A 22,011-nucleotide genomic window follows, 5' to 3' on the forward strand; every position below is an offset into this window, starting at 1 on the left:
ACTTGGGCAGAGGAACCAAATGGACCATTTTAGAGAAACGGTCACAGACCACCCAGATGACAGACATCTTCTGGGAAACAGGCAGATCTGAAATAAAATCCATCGAGATGTGTGTCCAAGGCCTCTTAGGAATAGGCAAGGGCAACAGCAGTCCGCTAGCCCGAGAACTACAAGACTTGGCCCGAGCACAAACGTCACATGACTGCACAAAGACTCGCACATCTCGTGACAGGAAAGGCCACCAGAAGGATCTTGCCACCAAATCCCTGGTACCAAAAATTCCGGGATGACCTGCCAATGCAGAAGAATGTACCTCAGAGATGACTCTGCTGGTCCAATCATCCGGAACAAACAATCTATCAGGCGGACAACGATCCGGTCTATCCGCCTGAAACTCTTGCAAGGACCGCCGCAGATCAGGAGAAACGGCCGACAAAATTACTCCCTCCCTAAGGATACCTGTGGGTTCAGAATTACCAGGAGAGTCCGGGTCAAAACTCCTAGAAAGGGCATCTGCCTTAACATTCTTAGAACCCGGTAGGTATGACACCACAAAATTAAAGCGAGAAAAAAATAAAGACCAGCGCGCCTGTCTAGGATTCAGGCGTCTGGCAGTCTCAAGATAAATCAAATTTTTGTGGTCAGTCAATACCACCACCTGATGCCTAGCCCCCTCGAGCCAATGGCGCCACTCCTCAAACGCCCACTTCATGGCCAAAAGCTCCCGATTCCCAACATCATAATTCCGCTCTGCGGGCGAAAATTTGCGAGAAAAGAAGGCACAAGGCCTAATGACGGAGCAGTCGGAACCTTTCTGCGACAACACTGCCCCAGCTCCGATCTCCGAAGCGTCAACCTCAACCTGAAAAGGCAGATTCACATCAGGCTGACGCAACACAGGGGCAGAGGCAAAACGGCGCTTAAGCTCCTGAAAGGCCTCTACAGCATGAGGGGACCAATTAGCAACATCAGCGCCTTGTCTGGTCAAATCAGTCAGTGGTTTAACGACATCCGAAAAACCAGCAATAAATCGGCGGTAAAAGTTGGCAAAGCCCAAAAATCTCTGAAGACCCTTAAGAGAGGAGGGCTGAGTCCAGTCACAAATAGCTTGCACCTTGACGGGATCCATCTCAATGGAAGAGGGAGAAAAAATATACCCCAAAAAGGAAATTTTCTGGACCCCAAAAACGCACTTAGACCCCTTCACACATAAAGAATTAGACCGCAGAACCTGAAAAACTCTCCTGACCTGCTGGACATGAGAGTCCCAGTCATCAGAAAAAATCAGAATATCATCCAGATATATTATCATAAATTTATCCAGAAAATCGCGGAAAATATCATGCATAAAAGACTGGAAAACTGAAGGGGCATTAGAAAGACCAAAAGGCATGACCAAATACTCAAAGTGGCCCTCGGGCGTATTAAATGCGGTCTTCCACTCGTCCCCCTGCCTGATCCGCACCAAATTATACGCCCCACGAAGATCAATTTTAGAGAACCACTTAGCACCCTCTATACGAGCAAACAAATCAGTAAGCAATGGCAATGGGTATTGATACTTAACAGTGATCTTATTCAGAAGCCGATAATCAATACATGGTCTCAAAGAGCCGTCTTTTTTTGAGACAAAGAAAAACCCAGCTCCCAAGGGAGAAGAAGATGGACGAATATGTCCCTTTTCCAAAGACTCCTTTATATATTCCCGCATAGCAGCATGTTCCGGCACAGACAAATTAAACAAACGACCCTTTGGATATTTACAACCCGGTATCAAATCTATGGCACAATCGCACTCACGGTGCGGAGGTAACGACCCAAGCTTGGGTTCGTCAAAGACGTCTTGATAATCAGAGAGGAACTCAGGGACTTCAGAGGGAATGGACGACGAAATAGAAACCAAAGGTACGTCCCCATGAATACCCTTACATCCCCAGCTCAACACAGACATTGCTCTCCAGTCCAAGACTGGGTTGTGAGACTGCAACCATGGCAATCCCAGTACCAAATCGTCATGTAAATTATACAGCACCAGGAAACGAATAATCTCCTGGTGATCCGGATTGATACGCATGGTTACTTGTGTCCAGTATTGTGGTTTATTATTAGCCAATGGGGTGGAGTCAATCCCCTTCAGAGGAATAAGAGTCTCCAAAGGCTCTAAATCAAAACCACAACGATTGGCGAAGGACCAATCCATAAGACTCAGAGCGGCGCCAGAGTCAACATAGGCGTCCGTGGCAATGGATGACAAAGAGCAAATCAGGGTTACAGACAAAATAAACTTAGACTGAATGGTGCCAATGGAAACAGACTTATCAAGCTTCTTTGTACGCCTAGAGCATGCTGATATCACATGAGTAGAATCCCCACAATAGAAACACAATCCATTCTTCCGTCTAAAATTCTGTCGCTCGCTCCTGGACAGAATTCTATCACACTGCATACTTTCTGGCGTCTTTTCCATAGACACCGCCAGATGGTGCACCGGTTTGCGCTCCCGCAGACGCCTATCAATCTGAATAGCCATTGTCATGGACTCATTCAGACCTGCAGGCAAAGGGAACCCCACCATAACATCCTTAACGGCATCAGAGAGACCTTCTCTGAAAGTTGCCGCCAAGGCGCACTCATTCCACTGAGTAAGCACAGACCATTTACGGAATTTTTGGCAGAAAACTTCAGCTTCGTCTTGCCCCTGAGATAGTGCCATCAAAGTTTTTTCTGCCTGAAGTTCCAAATGAGGTTCCTCATAAAGCAAGCCCAAGGCCAGAAAAAACGCATCCACATCGCGTAACGCAGGATCCCCTGCTGGCAATGAGAAGGCCCAATCTTGAGGGTCACCCCTGAGCAAGGAAATCACAATCCTAACCTGCTGAGCAGGGTCTCCAGCTGAACGAGACTTCAGGGACAAATAAAGCTTACAATTATTTCGGAAATTCTGGAAGTTAGCTCTATTCCCTGTGAAGAACTCCGGCAAAGGAATTCTCGTCTCAGATACCGGAGCATGTACCACAAAATCTTGTAAATTTTGTACTTTCGTGATGAGATTATTCAAACCCGCAGTTACACTCTGGAGATCCATTATTGTCAGGTGCACACAGAGCATACAGAGATTAGGAGGAGAGAGAGAAAAAAGACTGCAGCAAGGCAGACTGGAGGAAAAAAAAAAAAAAAATTCCAGCAGACTTCTTATAACTCTCCTTTCTCAACCTGGGTCTTTAACACTTTAGTGGCCGGTCAAACTGTCATGATCTCTGCAGGCAGAGATCATAGCAAGCCTATAGAGGGACAAGCTCTCGGAAGATGGAACTATACTGACCATGAACTAAGCCTGCCGCGCAACTAGAAATAGCCAGGTAGCATTTCCTATTTATCGCTAGATGCCCAGCTCTGGCCTAAGACCTAAATAGCTAGCAGAGGGAAATATAAGACCTGGCTCACCTCTAGAGAAATATTCCAAAGAAGACAGTAGCCCCCCACATATAATGACGGTGAGTTCAGATGAAACAACAAACGCAGCAGGAAAATAGTCTTAGCAAATTTGAGGTCCGCTTACTAGATAGCAGAAGACAGATAGTATACTTTCATGGTCAGCAGAAAAACACTAACAAAACACCATCCAGAGATTACCTTAAACTCTGGCATTAACTCATAACGCCAGAGTAGCAATCCCTGATCAACGAGAGCTTTCCAGACACAGTAACAAAACTTCAGCTGTGAACTGGAACAAATAGGCAAAACAAAACATGGACAAAAGTCCAACTTATCGAGTAGTTGTCTAGAAGCAGGAACAAGCACTGAGAGGCATCAGATAACATTGTTGACCGGCAAGAAACCACCAGAGAAATGAGCTTAAATAGCGACACCCACTACTGATGGAACCAGGTGAAACAGGAAAGAGGATGACAAGTCCAATTCCACAAGCGGCCACCGGGGGAGCCCAGAATCCAAATTCACAACATGTATGATGTCCCACAGCTCCCTATATGCTGAATGTTGACCCCCACAGCTCCTTATATACTGTATGATGCCCCACAGCTCTCTATATACTGTATGATGTCCCTCAGTTCCTTATATACTAAATGATGCCCCGCAGCTCCATATATTCTGTATGATCCTCCACAACTCTCTATATACTATATGATTCCCCACTTATATACTGTTTAATGGATGCACAGCTCCCTATATACAATATGCTGTCCCTACAGCTCCTTTTCTACAGTATAATGGACCCCACAGCTCCTTAAATAATGTATGATGCTCCACAGCAACCTATATATTGTTTAATGACCCCAAAGCTCCTTATATACTGTTTGATGCCCCGCAGCTCTTTATATACTGCATGATGCCCCACAGCTCCATATATTCTGTATGATCCTCCACAACTTCCTATATACTGTATGATGCCCCACAGCTCCTTATATACTGTTTAATAGACTTACCGCTCCCTACATACAATATGTTGTCTCTACAGCTCCCTATATACATTATGATGGCTGCACAGCTCCCTATATTTTGTATGATAGCCATGACAGCCCCCAGAATATAAAACCATTAACGATTATACTTACCTGGTTTTCTGACCACTGGAGCCTCTGTCTCCTATTCTCATCTGTATGGACAGTGGTTGGCTCAAGCTATGTAATGAAGTGAAGTCATCGTGCCACCTGGGCCAAGATGCTGACATCTCCTAAGCTACATAGCAAATAGATCAATGGCTGCACTCAACTGTACTAAAGCAAGGAAATGTGCGATACATGAAACGTGAATAGCTTAATGGCTTGTGAAATCTATGAAAAAACACCTGAGATGCTTAGCACAAGATTTGGCCAAAAAATGTGAGCCCATCCACCAAATGTCAAGGTAATCTCAGATCGGATGGGTCCCTGACCTGACTGCCTGGTGTGAACACTTACCTCTGGCTAATAACATGGTAAAGCCTGCATTTATAGGAAGGTCGGAACCAACTGTGTTTGGATGTAATTAAAATCACAGCATGGTGAAGGGCAGGGCGTTCAAGTCAGAAAAAATAGTACATAGTAAATATAGGTAAACTGACTGTACAGCAATCTAGTCTGAACTGGTGCATAACCAAAAAAGACTTACATTGCAAATAGATCAATGGCTGCACTCAACTGTACTAAAGCAAGGAAATGTGCGATACATGAAACGTGAATAGCTTAATGGCTTGTGAAATCTATGAAAAAACACCTGAGATGCTTAGCACAAGATTTGGCCAAAAAATGTGAGCCCATCCACCAAACGTCAAGGTAATCTCAGATCGGATGGGTCCCTGACCTGACTGCCTGGTGTGAACACTTACCTCTGGCTTATAACATGGTAAAGCCTGCATTTATAGGAAGGTCGGAACCAACTGTGTTTGGATGTAATTAAAATCACAGCATGGTGAAGGGCAGGGCGTTCAAGTCAGAAAAAATAGTGCATAGTAAATATAGGTAAACTGACTGAACAGCAATCTAGTCTGAACTGGTGCATAACCAAAAAAGACTTACATAGCAAATAGATCAATGGCTGCACTCAACTGTACTAAAGCAAGGAAATGTGCGATACATGAACTGTGAATAGCTTAATTGCTTGTGAAATCTATGAAAAAACAGATGAGATGCTTAGCACAAGATTTGGCCAAAAAATGGGAACCCATCCACCAAACGTCAAGGTAATCTCAGATCAGATGGGTCCCTGACCTGACTGCCTAGTGTGAACACTTACCTCTGGCTAATAACATAGTAAAGCCTGCATTTATAGGAAGGTCGGAACCAACTGTGTTTGGATGTAATTAAAATCACAGCATGGTGAAGGGCAGGGCGTTCAAGTCAGAAAAAATAGTACCTAGTAAATATAGGTAAACTGACTGAACAGCAATCTAGTCTGAACTGGTGCATAACCAAAAAAGACTTACATAGCAAATAGATCAATGGCTGCACTCAACTGTACTAAAGCAAGGGAATGTGCGATACATGAAATGTGAATAGCTTAATGGCTTGTGAAATCTATGAAAAAACACATGAGATGCTTAGCACAAGCTTTGGCCAAAAAATGTGAGCCCATCCACCGAACGTCAAGTTAATCTCAGATCGGATGGGTCCCTGACCTGACTGCCTAGTGTGAACACTTACCTCTGGCTAATAACATGGTAAAGTCTGCATTTATAGGAAGGTCGGAACCAACTGTGTTTGGATGTAATTAAAATCACAGCATGGTGAAGGGTGGGGCTTTCAAGTCAGAAAAAAATAGTACATAGTAAATATAGGTAAACTGACTGAACAGCAATCTAGTCTGAACTGGTGCATAACCAAAAAAGACTTAGATTGCAAATAGATCAATGGCTGCACTCAACTGTACTAAAGCAAGGAAATAGGAAGGTCAGAACCAACTGTGTTTGGATGTAATTAAAATCACAGCATAGTACTATGTACTATTTTTTCTAACTTGAACGCCAGGAGAACAGCAAACAAAGTAAATATATACACAGTACATATGTGATCAGGCTGCAGCGCAAGCGCAACCGCTGGTGCCTAGCTACAGAAGTTTATTTTCTCCAAGATAAATAAAATATTCATTATGTAAACTAGAAGATAGGTCTGTGAGGGACCAGTTACCTGTCAGAAGCCATACACATTAATACCTAATCAGAGCACCACATGAAAACCCCCCACAGGCCACCCCGGAGCACGAGCATATCATGAACTCAACTGAAAATAAAGATTAAACAACCACAAGACGGATTTCATCAGCCAAGGTATGATTTTAATCAGTATAAAGGCACCAACCTGACACTGTCTGTAGGTGACTCAGCACAATCCTGCTGACAGGTTCACTTTAAAATGTTTTCATTATGGACAGCACAGTGGCTTAATGGTTAGCATTTATGCTTTGCAGCACTGTGGCCTTGTGTTTAAATCCCTCCAATAGCACCATCCTTGAGAAGCAAGGGTATGTGCACACGTAGAATGATCCTCTGCGGATTTTTCCGCAGCGGATTTGATAAATCCGCAGGGCAAAAACTGTGCGTTTTTACCATGGATTTACCGCGGTTTTTGTGCGGATTTCACTGCGGTTTTACACCTGCGGTTTTCTATTATGGAGCAGGTGTAAAACCGCTGCGGATTCTGCACAAAGAATTGACATGCTGCGGAATGTAAACCGCTGCGTTTCCGTGCGTTTTATTCCACAGCATGTGCACTGCGGATTGCGTTTCCCATAGGTTTACATCGTACTGTAAACGCATAGGAAACTGCTGCGGACCCGCAGCTGCAGAAACACTGCGGATCCGCAGCAAAATCCGCACCGTGTGCACATAGCCTAAGTCTATTCTTTCCATGTTTGCATGAGTTTTCCTCCAGGAACTTTGGTTTCCTTCCCATAGTTTAAAGTCTGTAAACCATTGTGGAAATTAATAGTGCTTTATAAATGAGTAAATTAAAAATAACTACATTTGCAGCATTTCAACTGACTTTGATTTTTTTTCGTCAGTTTATCACAATATATGGTAAAATGAACGGTTTCATAGTTTCATGGTTTTTAAGATAAGGTCAATGTGAGTTCATTATACTCAAACTATAACATGGCATATTGATCCATCGTGTCATTCAAAGCTATAACTCATTTTGCTAAAAAATAAGCCATCATACAGCTATATTGACAGAAAAATTAAATATTATGTTTCTTGGAAAAAATGAAAAAAAAGTGATCAATTGTGTTTTTAAGGTGTTAAATGTCAGGCCTTATTCATGACATACCTATTTATATAGAAGTTGGTAAGAGGCTCTGTTCATAGTACAGATCAGAAAAACTTTGACAAAATATGGTGCATCCATCACATATGAATCTAGATTTTCTAGCACTGAGGACCAAATTTCAGTTAGGCATCTCCTCCAATAATTATATTAAGCAGTTTGATTAGTCGTCATGTCATCCCTCACATGTGCTTTGCAAACTTATTGTCACAGGTGAATTAGGCTGTTCTTCTGATTCTCTCAATGTTAAGTGAAAAACTATAGCACCTACTTCACAGAGAGAGGCAGGAAGAGAAGCTAGTTGATGTGTGGCCATAAGGGTATATGCACACAACATCTTTTACATGCCTGTGTACCAGCCAGGTTTTGTTTTAATGTCCGCACTAATACAGTGTACAGCATACCGCATCCTCCGGATCGCAGCTGGGAAAGAAAGCAGTCCGTTGGAGTCCGGTTGCCGAGGGCGAAGGCACCACCATATCACGCTGCGGGGTGCCAGAAGTTTGCTCTGCTGGCTCTGTGTTAACTCACACAGGCTGAGCTTCTGCAGAACCAACTGCTCCGCAAGTTGCAAACTCCAAACTGACACACCTAAACCCTTGCTGCAGGGGTTTTTCTAAACTGGAATCTGTAGCCATGGGCCACTTGCAAGACCAAGCCTGGAGGAAACGGACCGCCCCTCTACCTTCCTGTAGTCCGTTTCAAAAATAAAAACCCATAATGGGTTTTCTGAACAATGCCTTGGCCAAATAGCTTGACCAGGTATATGCTTACTGTTATCTTGCTTTGTGACTCACAGGCATCCTGCTGTGACCAAAAGGCACGTCTGCATCCTGGGGGATACATATTGACACTTGTATATAATCCCACACCCTGCCTCACAATATATTATTAATTATAACTTGTCTGATAGCACAATGTTTTATTGATATAGCCATGTATCGCATTATCTGTCAAGTCATGGATTCTTACATATATACAGGACTAGAATAAAATTACAGTTCATGAATATATCACCAGAAGCACCATCACTACATGAGTACAACACTAGAAACATTTTTGGTACAGTAATACAGCACCAGAACCACCATCACTGCAGAAGTACATCACCAGAAACATCATCAGTACAAGTACAGGACTAGAACCACCATCAGTACATGATGTCTCCAGAACCCCAATCAATACATGAATACATCACCAGAATCACTATGAATGCATTGCCAATTTTAGTAGAGCTATAATTTGCAATATCACCTGAGTTTCATATACAAATGTAAAGCATTAACTTACTATTCCCACTATGCTATTTATAATTGTAAGGAGATACAGGTACTTGTTGTGAACAGCCATCATCAGACTACAAACCATGCAGAAACCATAGTACTGATGATACATAGTCTGTATCACAAATAAACATTTACACCCAAGCACCTTACAGTTGACATCCTTGATTGGCATTCTCCTCTTTTTTGCCACAATCTGGTCCAAATGCCATGATAGCTTTTTACATCCACAGCTCATCTCTGCAGACTTCTCTTTTTTCCAGCATTCTGCAACACATCCCAACATGGTGAAGTGGGGCTCAGGGCTGGTGCTGTGGGCTTGCTGCTGCTTATATTCACCCAGGCACCCCACTAACATAGAGTGTCCTATTGGATGTGTGCTGTGTTGTAATGTTCGATCTGCACTCACTTTTGGGCCAGAAGCCTTTGCTACATCCATGTCCATTGGTCCAGGATCAGCTACACACACACACATAAGGAGACACTTCTTTCATTTCAACAAGTTTAATTTTACTTGACAATTCAGATACAACAGTCTGCAACATGCTGTTTCAGGCACAGCACCCTACAGTTGTTGTTCCATTCACACAGTACATTGAAAGGCTGTGCCTCCATTTAGCTCAGACTGTCCGTACCTCAACAGACTCTGTTGGTCCTAGGGACTCCCTATCTGGCAACTTAGCTTTTCAGTGATCCACTACCATTCCCTCTCGTTTTTACCCATCTGGCCTCTCCCGCATCGAAGAGAATAAGACACGCATTCCATTGCCTACTCCAGGTCACAGGCCCAGGACCTCACAGGGATTTCTGCAAGACTTTGGGCGTGTCCTAATACTGTCTGAATGATATGTACTGGTATTGCCCACTGCAGCTTGAACCTGAACTTCCCATTTAAACCTCTCACTTTCTTAGAATCCAACTCAAACCAGGAAATGCTCTCTCTGTTTAACTGCCCCTGCTCCTTCCATGCTGGGCTGGTCCCAAAAACATTAACTTACCTTGCCCTATTGTACCTACAATAACTGTCTATCTGCAGCCTAAGCACTGCTTCATGTTACTAATCTACCCACAACTGCATCTTTCTTATTACTAATCTTCCTACAACTAAATCTTTCCCTATATATTACACATCAATATCCTTGCACATTAATCACATAACATCAGTGTTTATAAGGTTCTTTTCACTTCTATATTTCACATTACTTTCAAAAAATGCAATAAAACCACAGTCGTGGAAATACAATACTGAGCCTTTTTGTAACCATTGTCCTTCAGGAGAACAGGCACGTGACAGTCCCGGTCACCCCCTTACAACAGTACCCTTAAAAATACAGTAACAATGTCAGTACATTTACCTTGGATAAAAATATCTATTTACCCATGCTGTGCCCCTAAATTAATAAATGCCCCTCACTGTACTCCCTGCACAAAATATTGTCTCCACACTGCCCTTTTTATGCTACATGGCATTCACAGTTTCCTCTCCTATAAAATATTGGCTCCACATCATCACCCCCTTTATGAACTATAACCACCACTGTCCGCCCTTATTAGCTTTATCTCCACACTGTCCACCTTTATTAGCTATAACTGCCACACTGCCTACCCTTATTGCCACACTGTCAGCATGGATTTTTAAACTAAGAGTTTGGGTGATGAACTGGCCGCCTGGAGGCCAGACATTTCACCAATTGAAAACATTTGTCAGATTATGGAAAAAAACATCTGGCAAAGAAGACCCCATACAGTTGAGCAACTCCAATCCTACATCAGACAAGAATAAAATCACATTCTTCTCCCAAAACTCCAGCAATTTGTCCCCTCACTTCCCAAACATTTGCAAACTGTTGTAAGAAGAAGAGGGGATGCTACTCAATGGTAGCTATGGCTATGTCACAACTTTTTTGAGATGTGGTGCTGACATCAATTTCTAAATCGGTTAATATTTTGAAATTACATGAAAAAATGTCTAAAATTTAACTTTTAATCTGTGTTCTATGTTCTGTTTTCTGGGAATAAAATATGGCTATAAGAGATTAAAAAAATCACTGCAGTCTGGTTTTCTTTTACATTTTGCACAGTATTCCAACATTTTTTGGAAGTGAGGATGCACATAATAAATCACAAAGTTTTCTTTGGCTATAAGTTGGAATACAAATGTCATGTCATACTGTGTACTAGATATGTCTGCATGTTCCTCAGTTACATAGCAATTTTACTAGATTACTGTATTTTAGAAAATATGAGAAGTAACAAGGACAAAACTGAATTAGTACAAATCTTACGTTAAGATCATTATATACTTTCCTGCTTTTCTTAGATTGTTTTCCTTCTCTAAGGATTGGTAGAATATTTTAGAACTCAGAGAATGTGTTGGGTCTTATTTTCTTGAAACTATTAATATAAAGACTACGCTGAAATTGCAACATCAAGAAGGAAAAGTCGTGGAATTCTGAATATCATACGATTGATAGTCATTTTAATGATATGCAAATGATGAAAGCTATATTTCAAAACATCTCAATTTATTCAGTATCGAGCATGAGATCCACACTTAGAAATACACGCACTTACATGCCTTGGCTGCTATCAATAAGGTTGTTTGAAGTATGTTCTGCCATGCTGTATGTACTTGGCATGCAAATCATCAATTTGAAATTGTCGAATAATGACATTCGAAATGTGCTTGAAGAGAGACAAGTCCGAAGATGTTGTAGGCCATGATAGCACGCTTAGGCCTCACAGGCTGCTCACAATAGCATAAGCAAAATGCAGCCTGGCATTGTTGTGTTGAAAAATGGTTTCCGGAATACTTTGAAGAAATGGCTGTACAACTGGCTATACACCCAAATCAATGTAACTCTGAGATGTTTGTGAACCTGGAATGGAGACTAGAAGGGTTGTTCTACTGTACATTATGCCAACCTACACCATCATCCTAGGAAAAGGACCACTGTGACGCTCCATATTAAACACGGAGGCAAGTGTTTAGCTTAGAGAACAAGAGAAATGCAAACTGAGCCTTATACTCACAAACTTAATAATTGCATCACAGAGGGTGCGATCACGACTAGATTTATGTCCGCCAATGCACATTTAGGTGTAATGTATTGTGGTGCAGAGACCCACCGCCTCCCTGCACTGTAATACATGCTGCCAACTAATCAGAGGCTGGCAGCTGACATCAGTTTGCCAGGGATATGCAGCACATGGCAGTGACATCATGTGCTGCCCATGCCAGCATACTGAAGTCAGCTGCCATCTCCTGCGTGAGTTACAGAAGAGTATGCCATGCAGCGGGGGAATGGAGTAAGGTGAGTAGAATTGTTTATTTAATTTTAATATGTGCTGGAGAAGAACAGAAGGTGCCAATGAGAGGGAACATTATACCAAAATGAGGACAATACATACCAGGGGCTTTGTATAAAGGGGATCGAGAGGAGTGATGTTCTCTTCTCTTGGTAATGGTTGAAAGGAAGGATATACTGCAAGAGGGGACTGCATACAAGGGGCTGCATACAGAGGGCTGAGAGAAGTGATATACTGCAAGATGGAGCTGTATATATAGGGTTGAGTAAAGTGATGTACTGCAGGATGGAGCTGTATATAGAGAGTGAGACATCCTTGTGGTCCAGGAGATGCAATTGTTAATGGCTGGCTGTGACAACACCTGGTCTCTGTGCAGCAAAAACCCTAGAAGCCACAGGCCAATCAGAGGCCGTCAGTGTATAATGTCATTGCCATGCACTGCCCCAGCTGTGGAGGAGAAGAGGATGCTGTTCGCCGAGGAAGAGTAGGGCTGCTGAGAATTTTTTTTTTTAAATATGTATGAGAAGAGCGGTCCAAAGGGGACCATTACTGCAATATCAGGACCAGGCTGAGGAACATTGCTGCAGTATGGGGACCAGGCTGGGGAACTTTATTGCAAAATGGGAACAGGGATCGGGTACATTATTGCAAGATGTGGGAAACTACTACAAAATGTTGGCCAGAATTTTATATGGTGCAAATTATAAGAAGATATTACTGTATGAGGCCAATTGCGAGAAAGAAAGGGAAAAAATCAAAATACACTATGATAAAAAAATTGCCTCTAAAAATACTGTTTTAAGTACAAACTAAAGTAAACAAAAAAGTGCATATTTGTTATTGCCTCATCTGTAGTGTTGAGCATTCCGATACCGCAAGTATCGGGTATCGGCCGATAGTTGCGGTATCCCCTTCTAGGAATTTAGGACCTGAGGGATGACGTCATGGCTTCTGATTGGTCGCGTGGCGGTCACATGAGCGGCACGCGACCAATCAGAAGCCGTGACGTCATGGAAGGTGCTGAACGCGCTCATTTTAAGCAAAGAAGGCTGCCGGTTCACAGCGGTAAGGTCCAGGCTGCGTCGGACAGGTGAGTATATCAATATTTTTTATTTTAATTCTTTATTTTACACATTAATATGGATCCCAGGGCCTGAAGGAGAGTTTCCTCTCCTTCAGACCCTGGGAACCATCAGGGATACCTTCCGATACTTGAGTCCCATTGACTTGTATTGGTATCGGGTATCGGTATCGGATCAGATCTGATACTTTGCCGGTATCGGCCGATACTTTCCGATACCGATACTTTCAAGTATCGGACGGTATCGCTCAACACTACTCATCTGTAAATGCAATATGGAAACCCCTTAATGACCGCCGATATGCCTTTTAACTACAGCGGCCTTATTCCTCAGTGCCGTTTTTTAACGGCATTGAGAAATAAGTGTATATCGCCCACCAGCATCGGAAAATCGGGGGTAGCTGAGACCCCAGAGAACATGTTTCAGGTCAGTTTTTACGATTCCCAGTCTCGAGATCGCAAAAAAGCCAGCTTTTCCATTAATTTCTCTGTCCATTGGTAAGGTCTAGCATACCAGATGAGAGAGAAATGGGGTCCTCTAAGCCAGCCCGGTACCACTGCCATCCCCGGACCCTCAGGCTCAGTTCCCTCCACTTCAGCTCCCTGGAAGAAAATGGCAGGCACATGCAAACTGAGAAAAACTGAGATCTGTCGGCCGGTACCCAGCAACCATAGGAGATTTTTCCTATTGGTTCATTTTGATCACTTTGATAGACCCTATCAAAATGATCATAATACAAAAATAGTAAATCAACCCCCTTTGTCACCCCCTTAGTTAGGTAAAAATAATAAAATAAATAAAATGTATTTTTTTCCACTCTTTGCAGTTAGGGTTGAGGCTAGTGTTAGAGTTAGGGTTGGGGTTAGAGCTAGGGTTAGGGTTGGGCTAGGGTTGGGCTTTTTCTGTCAACACTGGGGATGTTCTGCAACTGTGTAGGTGACAGTCCTGTGGTTGCCTCAACCCCCAGGATGCCATATACGAGATTAAGACAAATTCATCCAAGGTTGGGCTAAGGTTAGGGATGGGGTTGGGGCTAGGGTTAGGGTTGGGGCTAGGGTTAGGATTGTGTTGGGGTTGGGGGTTACGGTTGGGGTTACGGTTGTGGTGTTGGTGTTAGGGTTGTGGTGTTGGGGTTAGGGCTGTGATGGGATTATCGTTGGGGTTAGGGGTGTGTTGGGTTTATGGTTGGGGTTTCCACTGTTTAGATACATCAGGAGTAGTGTTGAGCATTCCGATACCGCAAGTATCGGGTATCGGCCGATATTTGCTATATCGGAATTCCGATACCGAGATCCGATACTTTTGTGGTATCGGGTATCGGTATCGAAACAACATTAATGTGTAAAAGAAAGAATTAAAATAAAAAATATTGCTATACTCACCTCTCCGACGCAGCCTGGACCTCACCGAGGAAACCGGCAGTGTTGTTTGCTTAAAATGCGCGCTTTTCCTTCCTTCCGTGACGTCACGGCTTCTGATTGGTCGCGTGCCGCCCATGTGGCCGCGACGCGACCAATCACAGCAAGCCGTGACGTAATTTTCAGGTCCTTCTAGGCATTCAGTATTTTAAAATTACGTCCCGGCTTTGTGATTGGTCGCGTCGCGGTCACATGGGCGACGCGACCAATCACAAGCCGTGACGTCACGGGAGGCAGGAGACGCGCGCATTTTAAAATGCGCGCGTGTCCAGCCTCCCGTGACGTCACGGCTTGTGATTGGTCGCGTCGCCCATGTGACCGCGATGCGACCAATCACAAGCCAGAACGTAATTTTAAAATCCTGAAGGACCTGAAATTACGTCACGGCTTGCTGTGATTGTTTGCGTCGTGGCCACATGGGCGATGCGACCAATCACAAGCCGTGACGTCACGGGAGGCTGGACACGCGCGCATTTTAAAATGCGCGCGTCTCTTGCCTCCCGTGGCGTCACGGCTTGTGATTGGTCACGTCGCCCATGTGACCGCGACGCGACCAATCACAAAGCCGGAACGTAATTTTAAAATACTGAATGCCTAGAAGGACCTGAAAATTACATCACGGCTTGCTGTGATTGGTCGCGTCGCGGCCACATGGGCGGCACGCGACCAATCAGAAGCCGTGACGTCACGGAAGGAAGGAAAAGCGCGCATTTTAAGCAAACAACGCTGCCGGTTCCCTCGGTGAGGTGAGTATAGCAATATTTTTTATTTTAATTCTTTATTTTACACATTAATATGGTTCCCAGGGCCTGAAGGAGAGTTTCCTCTCCTTCAGACCCTGGGAACCATCAGGGATACCGTCCGATACTTGAGTCCCATTGACTTGTATTGGTATCGGGTATCGGTATCGGATTAGATCCGATACTTTGCCGGTATCGGCCGATACTTTCCGATACCGATACTTTCAAGTATCGGACGGTATCGCTCAACACTAATCAGGAGGTCTCCAAACGCAACATGGCGCCCGCCATTGATTCCAGCCAATGTTGCATTCAAAAAGTAAAACGGTGCTCCCTCACTTCAGAGCCCTGCTATGCGCCCAAATAGTGGCTTTTCCCCACATGTGGGATATCGTGGTACTCAGGAGAAATTGCACATCAAATTTTGTGGTCCATTTTCTCCTAATACCCTTACAAAAATAAAAAAGTTTGGGTCTAAAGTACATTTTTTGTGGAAAAAGTAAAATGTTCATCTTTTCCTTCCACGTTGCTTTAGTTCTTGTGAAGCAACTGAAGGGTTAATAAACGTCTTGAATGTGGTTTTGAGCACCCTGATCGGTGCAGTTTTTAGAATAGTGTCACTTTTGGGCATTTTCTGCCATATTGACTTCCAAACTCACTTCAAATGTGACGTGGTCCTTGTTAAAAATGGTTTTGTTGAAAAAAGAGAAATTGTTGGTCAAATTTTAACCCTTACAACTTTCTAACAAAAAAATTTTGTTTCCAAAATTGTGCTGATGTTAAGCTGACATGTGGGAAATTACATTTATTAACTATTTTGTGTGACGCGACTCTCTGATTTAAGGGCACAAAAATTAGAAGTTTGAAAACTGCAAAATTTTCAACATTTTTACAAAATTTTCATTTTTTTCATAAATAAATGCAAGTTATATCAGATTAATTTTTCCACTAACATGAAGTACAATATGTCATGAAAAAACATTATCAAAATGAGTGGAATTCGTTAAAACATTCCAGAGCTATAACCTCAAAAAGTGACAGTGGTCAGAATTGTAAAAATTTGCTTGGTCAAGAAGGTGAAAATTGGCTCTGTCACAAAGGGGTTAAATAAAAAACAAACCAAAAATATTTTAAAAAATGGTCTTTAGAATGTAACCACTCAACAGGGGATTGGATAGCGAATGGCACGACACACACACACAATGGGATGGAAATGGGGAGAGGAAGGCTCTACCGATAGGGAATGAGGGATGGTCACCACCTGAGCTCAAACCTGAGCCTGACCCTGCACTCCCCAAATGCCCTAAGTTGGTCCTTCCCCCACCGCCATCAGGAACCTTGTCCCTCGCTGTCACCCTGCTGTGCCCTGGCTGGTGCACTGGCTGGCAAGGGCACTAGCCTCACCGCTGCAAATGGTACAACACAGCGGACAGTGACAAACACAAGACAGACGAGGTAAAAGCACAAAACTTAGCTTAATAGACTTATCTGCTGCAAAGCACCGCGCAACAGAAGAAAAGCACCCAGACCACGAACTCCACAAAACCAGCAGATTCACCACTGCAACCAGACAGCTCCTTACTCCAGGCTTGGTCAACATAGATTGCTCTATCACCGACAGTCAGCTGATGCATTAGGTGACTATTTAAAGGATGGTGGGAGTGGTCACCACCCACATCAGCTGACCTAGAAACTCTGCAATTGCAGTACACAACCAGCAAGGGGAACTGACATTAATCCCTGCTGGCCTGAAAGGAGAAAAGCTACATTTAAATCATAGGGGAACCAGAGCTGCCACGCACCCAAAAATGGACCGTGACACATGGTATCACTAGAAATATCATCTCATGCTGCAAGATTGTGTGGCCCACTTACCCTGCCAAGTTTGAGACCCCTCGTGTGGAGGCTATTATTATCTGGGATGAAGGGTGATTGATCATTATTTTTCACATGATCACTGCAAAGAATACATGTTTTGTTATTTTACTACGGGTGAATTATTAATGTAAGGGAGGAAATTATTGTGATCGGTGATGTTTCATATTGCAGCATCTTTCTACTGTGTTAAAAGAGAATTAAGAGTCAATTTCTTACTGTTACTGGCCAAATCATTTTGTAAAAATTGACCACCTATTAGCAACAAATTAAACATTTGCAATAATTTCTAATGAAACAGTAGAAAGAGGCTATGAATAGAGATGGGCGGCCGACTAGATGTTCGGGTCAAGCGGGTTTGGCCTACTGCTCCCATCAGCCTACGCCTATGCCTGCTGCCGCTAATGACAGTGAGAGCAGACTGTGCCTGCGCTGTAAATAAATAATTTTTAAAAATTATGTGGGTTCTCCTGTATTTTTGATAACCAGCCAAGCAAAACTCACCAGCCACAAAAGACTTCAAGCTGTCATTGATGTTAGAGGGGGCAAAACACAGTATTAAGAAATGGGGTATGTGGACTTTTGATCAGCAGGTCATTTGGATGTTTTGGGTTGTCATTATGATTTAAAAAGATAAAACATTAGTTTAACAATAAATGGCTTCACCCAACCACTAACCATGAGTAGCGAAAAAGTTTTGGTGTTATCATTCATATTCTCTTAAAAAAACACCAAGAAAGCAAAAATTCTGCCGGGGTATGTAAACTTTGGAACACAACTGTATATTCTTGAAGTGCTGGGTGGGAGTGAAAAGTAATTGGATGTTACTATTGTCGACCTCTCAACATTCAAGCATTTATCACCTATCTTATATATCTTTAAATCAGTTATTGTCATTTCTTTGGAAAACCTCTTTTTCCGGAAATATAATGGTTGAATTTATTGCTGTAATATGAACATTACCTTTTTTTAACCAAGGAAAAAAAAAGTTTCGTAGAGAATAATTTCTCAGAAGGAAAAAAGCTAATTAAAGATCTGTCATATACCTGACCCTGTTCTGGCTCCAGTCATCTTTGTCTGCACCATGGCATCATTCCTGGCATGCTAGTACTGATTGACATTGCCCAGTGACATTTGATTACTCTGACTAATCTTTCACTCACAAGAGCAGGTCAGAGAACCCATCAAGAGACAAGTTCAATGCCTGGCAGCTAATTTCAAAGGGTTGGCCTCTTTATCTTAATTTTAACATATTTATTAGGAACCAAATTTGTATACGTTTACTATTATAAGGGATGACAGGTTTGTCATCTACATTTGTTAGTGAATATTTCCTCAGAAAATGCATAGCTCTCTGTCCATAAAATGGCCACTGGTGGAGGAGCATCTGATCAGATCAGTCAATTAGCCTCATCCAATTGAAAGCACTTCACATGACAAAGCTGCTTTTCAATTGATGGAGGTTCCTTGATTGGTCTGATCACATGCTCCTCCATCAGCGGCCATTTTATGGACAGGAAAGCTGTGTGGTTTGTGGGGAAATCTGCACTAACAAGTGCAGGAGATGAACCTGTCAAGCCTTTACTAATAGTAAATGTACAAAAAAACATGTTCTTAATCTTAATACATCCGTTAAAATGTAAAGTGGTCTACTGTGCCTACTATAATGTATATTTTTGGACATTACCTTGGTGCACTTTTTTGTATTATTAGTCTGTTTCTGATTCAGATATAATTCTGACCATTTTCCTTAATTTCTGGATGCCATCACTATTCTGACCTTTGGATTGCCTGGCTCCTCTCAGCCTATTGATTATGATGGACCTCCTGGACCAAACCTCCCCTGACTATGCATTTAGATCTCTTTTTGTCCACTGATCTTTCTGAGTTTGTGTTTTTCTATGCTTGCTCCATGTTCAGCAGCGACTCTGCAGACACAACCTAAGAGACCCTGTAGTGGTCCAAAACCTGTGCAAGTCTGAACACCAGGGAACCCTTGGACTCAGCTTTGTTTAGTGTCAAGCTTAAATGTAGAAGTCCATTTTGAGCTGATGGATTGTGATACCATAAAACTTTTACTACTTTTTTTTACTATAATTCATGTAGAGAATTTAACCAACAGAATACAAAATATTCATGACTCCAACCTGACAAATCCATTTTAAAAACGTAAGACACACTTGACATTTATTGCCGATTTTCAGAAAGTTGTGATCAAAGTCAAGAAAAAAAAGTGTATGTAAAATGCTGTAGTATAGGCTAGTCTGTTGTTTTGTGACCAATGAATACAAGAAAAATGGACTTCTACCTATATACTGTCCATTAAGGGAGGGATAAAACAAAAAAACAAATGATAAATAATGCCCTTTCTCCATGGCAGTGTTCCAGGAGTAATAAATCTCTCATGAAAAATTGAGCTCGAAACAGCATCAATCTGTCTGCGGAAGCAAAAAAGCAAAGTGACTTTGTGCAATAAAAATGGAGACAGAGGAATAAACAATGTGTTGAGGAAGAAAATCGAAAGAGTTTTATAGCTTTTTAGAACTTTAGGTTCTTATGATGCTGCCTGCTGCACATGCTTTGAATGTTTGTGTATCGTTTATGAGGGAAAATCTTGTAAAAACAGCTTTAGAAACAAAATAAACCATTTATATAAGATAAACTTCAAATTTTAGTATGCTTCAAGCTAACGTTATATATTGAAGTTTGAAAGGTTTTAGAGTAACTCTTATTCTTGTGTTTGGAACTTTTTACTCAGGGCTAAAGATGAGTGAACCTTTCAAGGTTTGGTTCAATTTGAACGATTCAACGAACATACCTGGACCCCGTTAGATACAATGGGAGGCAAAACCAAATGTACACATAACCTTAAGGGGTGACAAAAAGCTTTGCAAACAGCTAAAATTAGGGGCAGACACCATGAAAAGTGGCATCAATTGATCCACTGTAATTTTGCAAATTGCACAGCAGCAGTCGGCCATGGGCCATATGTGAAGTATCAGGGTCTGGCCCAGCACTTAGAGCTTGGAATTGAAGTTTTAATGAGGACCTGGTTGTTAAGGGAGAGGTTTAAGGCTTCTTAGCTGGGAGCCCTGATACCTCATGTAACACCTTCAATTTTTTTATTTTATTCCAGCCACACTCAGATGGCACAAGCATCAGTTTTATACAGTACTATTGGTAGAAAAATGTAAGCAAAGTAACAGGTTGTTGACTGATCAATTGACCCACAGTATCTGTGTGTAGATGGTACAGCAGCAGCAGTCTGCCATGGCCCATGCATGAGGTATCAGGATCTCACCCAGCATTTAGAGATTGAAATTGAAGTTTCAATGAGGACCTGGTGGTTAAGCAAGCGGAGTAAGCCTTCTTAGCTAGGAGCCCTGATACCTCATGCAACACCTTCATTTTTTTTTCAAGCCACACTCAGATGGCACAAACATCAGTTTCATACAGTAATATTGGTAGAAATGTGTAAGGAAAGTAACACAGGTAGTTGACTGAAAGTAAATGCAGGCCTGCCTGTCTGGGAGACTTACTTACACAGGCAACACACCAGATGGAGACCCAGCTTGGAGTCTCCACATTTCAAAAATTAATTCTCACACACCACTAAAGTGGTATCACTTTCCACAGAGTAGAAACAGTATATTATTTTTAGATTTTGATAGATTGGGCATTTCTGAACTTGGTGTTCCCAAATATGAGTATTTTATATTTTTTATTGGTTTATTTTGAATGGGGCAAAAGGGGGGAGATTTGAACTCTTATACATTTATTTTTTTTTTTATATTTTTACATTTTTTTCTACTCTTTACTTGTTTCAATAATCTCCTTAGGGCTTGACAAAGGTCTTCGGACCGAAACGTTGCCGCAGAAGGCAGAATAAATATGTGAGCTGCTTTTCACTATCCGGTGTGGCGCTGTCCTTTTCTTCAGTTTGGATTTTAATCTATTTAGGAGACTTTATGCAGCTATTTTCTGGGGCTTGAAACCTGCTATGTGTAGCAGAAATGCTTATCTGCTAAGAACGCCAGCAATGGGGCTGCAATCATTGAAGAGCGGTAACGACAACCACAGGGATCTCCTTCAGACCCCGGGTTGTCATGCCAACCCATGGGCGGATTTTGTAACGCCCTTCTGGTGCGGCCATGTTAAATGCATTGGTTGGATTGACAGCGGCATTTAACATGTTAACAGCTGCAGGTGGATTGGATGAAATCAGCTATCATATGCCAGAAAACATTCTGGCTTAAGGCCGGAGTCAGCATCAAAAGAGGGACTATATAAGCACAACTATTTGCCAAAGGAATATACATTTTAGGTGCCTATGTGCAAAAATTAGAAGTGACAAAATGAAATTGAATAAAATTTATAATTTTTATTATTACAAGAATTAAAATAATAACAAAGTTTAAAAAAAAACAGGAAAAAGGTTTAAAGAAAAAATAGGGAACTGGAAAACAGTCTCAGCATGTATATAATAGATAGCAGCAAGGATATCAATGTGGTTTAAATCCCCAAAACACAGGAGAAAATTACAA

This window comes from Ranitomeya variabilis, chromosome 3 (assembly GCF_051348905.1).
Source record: "Ranitomeya variabilis isolate aRanVar5 chromosome 3, aRanVar5.hap1, whole genome shotgun sequence".
NCBI lineage: Eukaryota > Metazoa > Chordata > Amphibia > Anura > Dendrobatidae > Ranitomeya > Ranitomeya variabilis.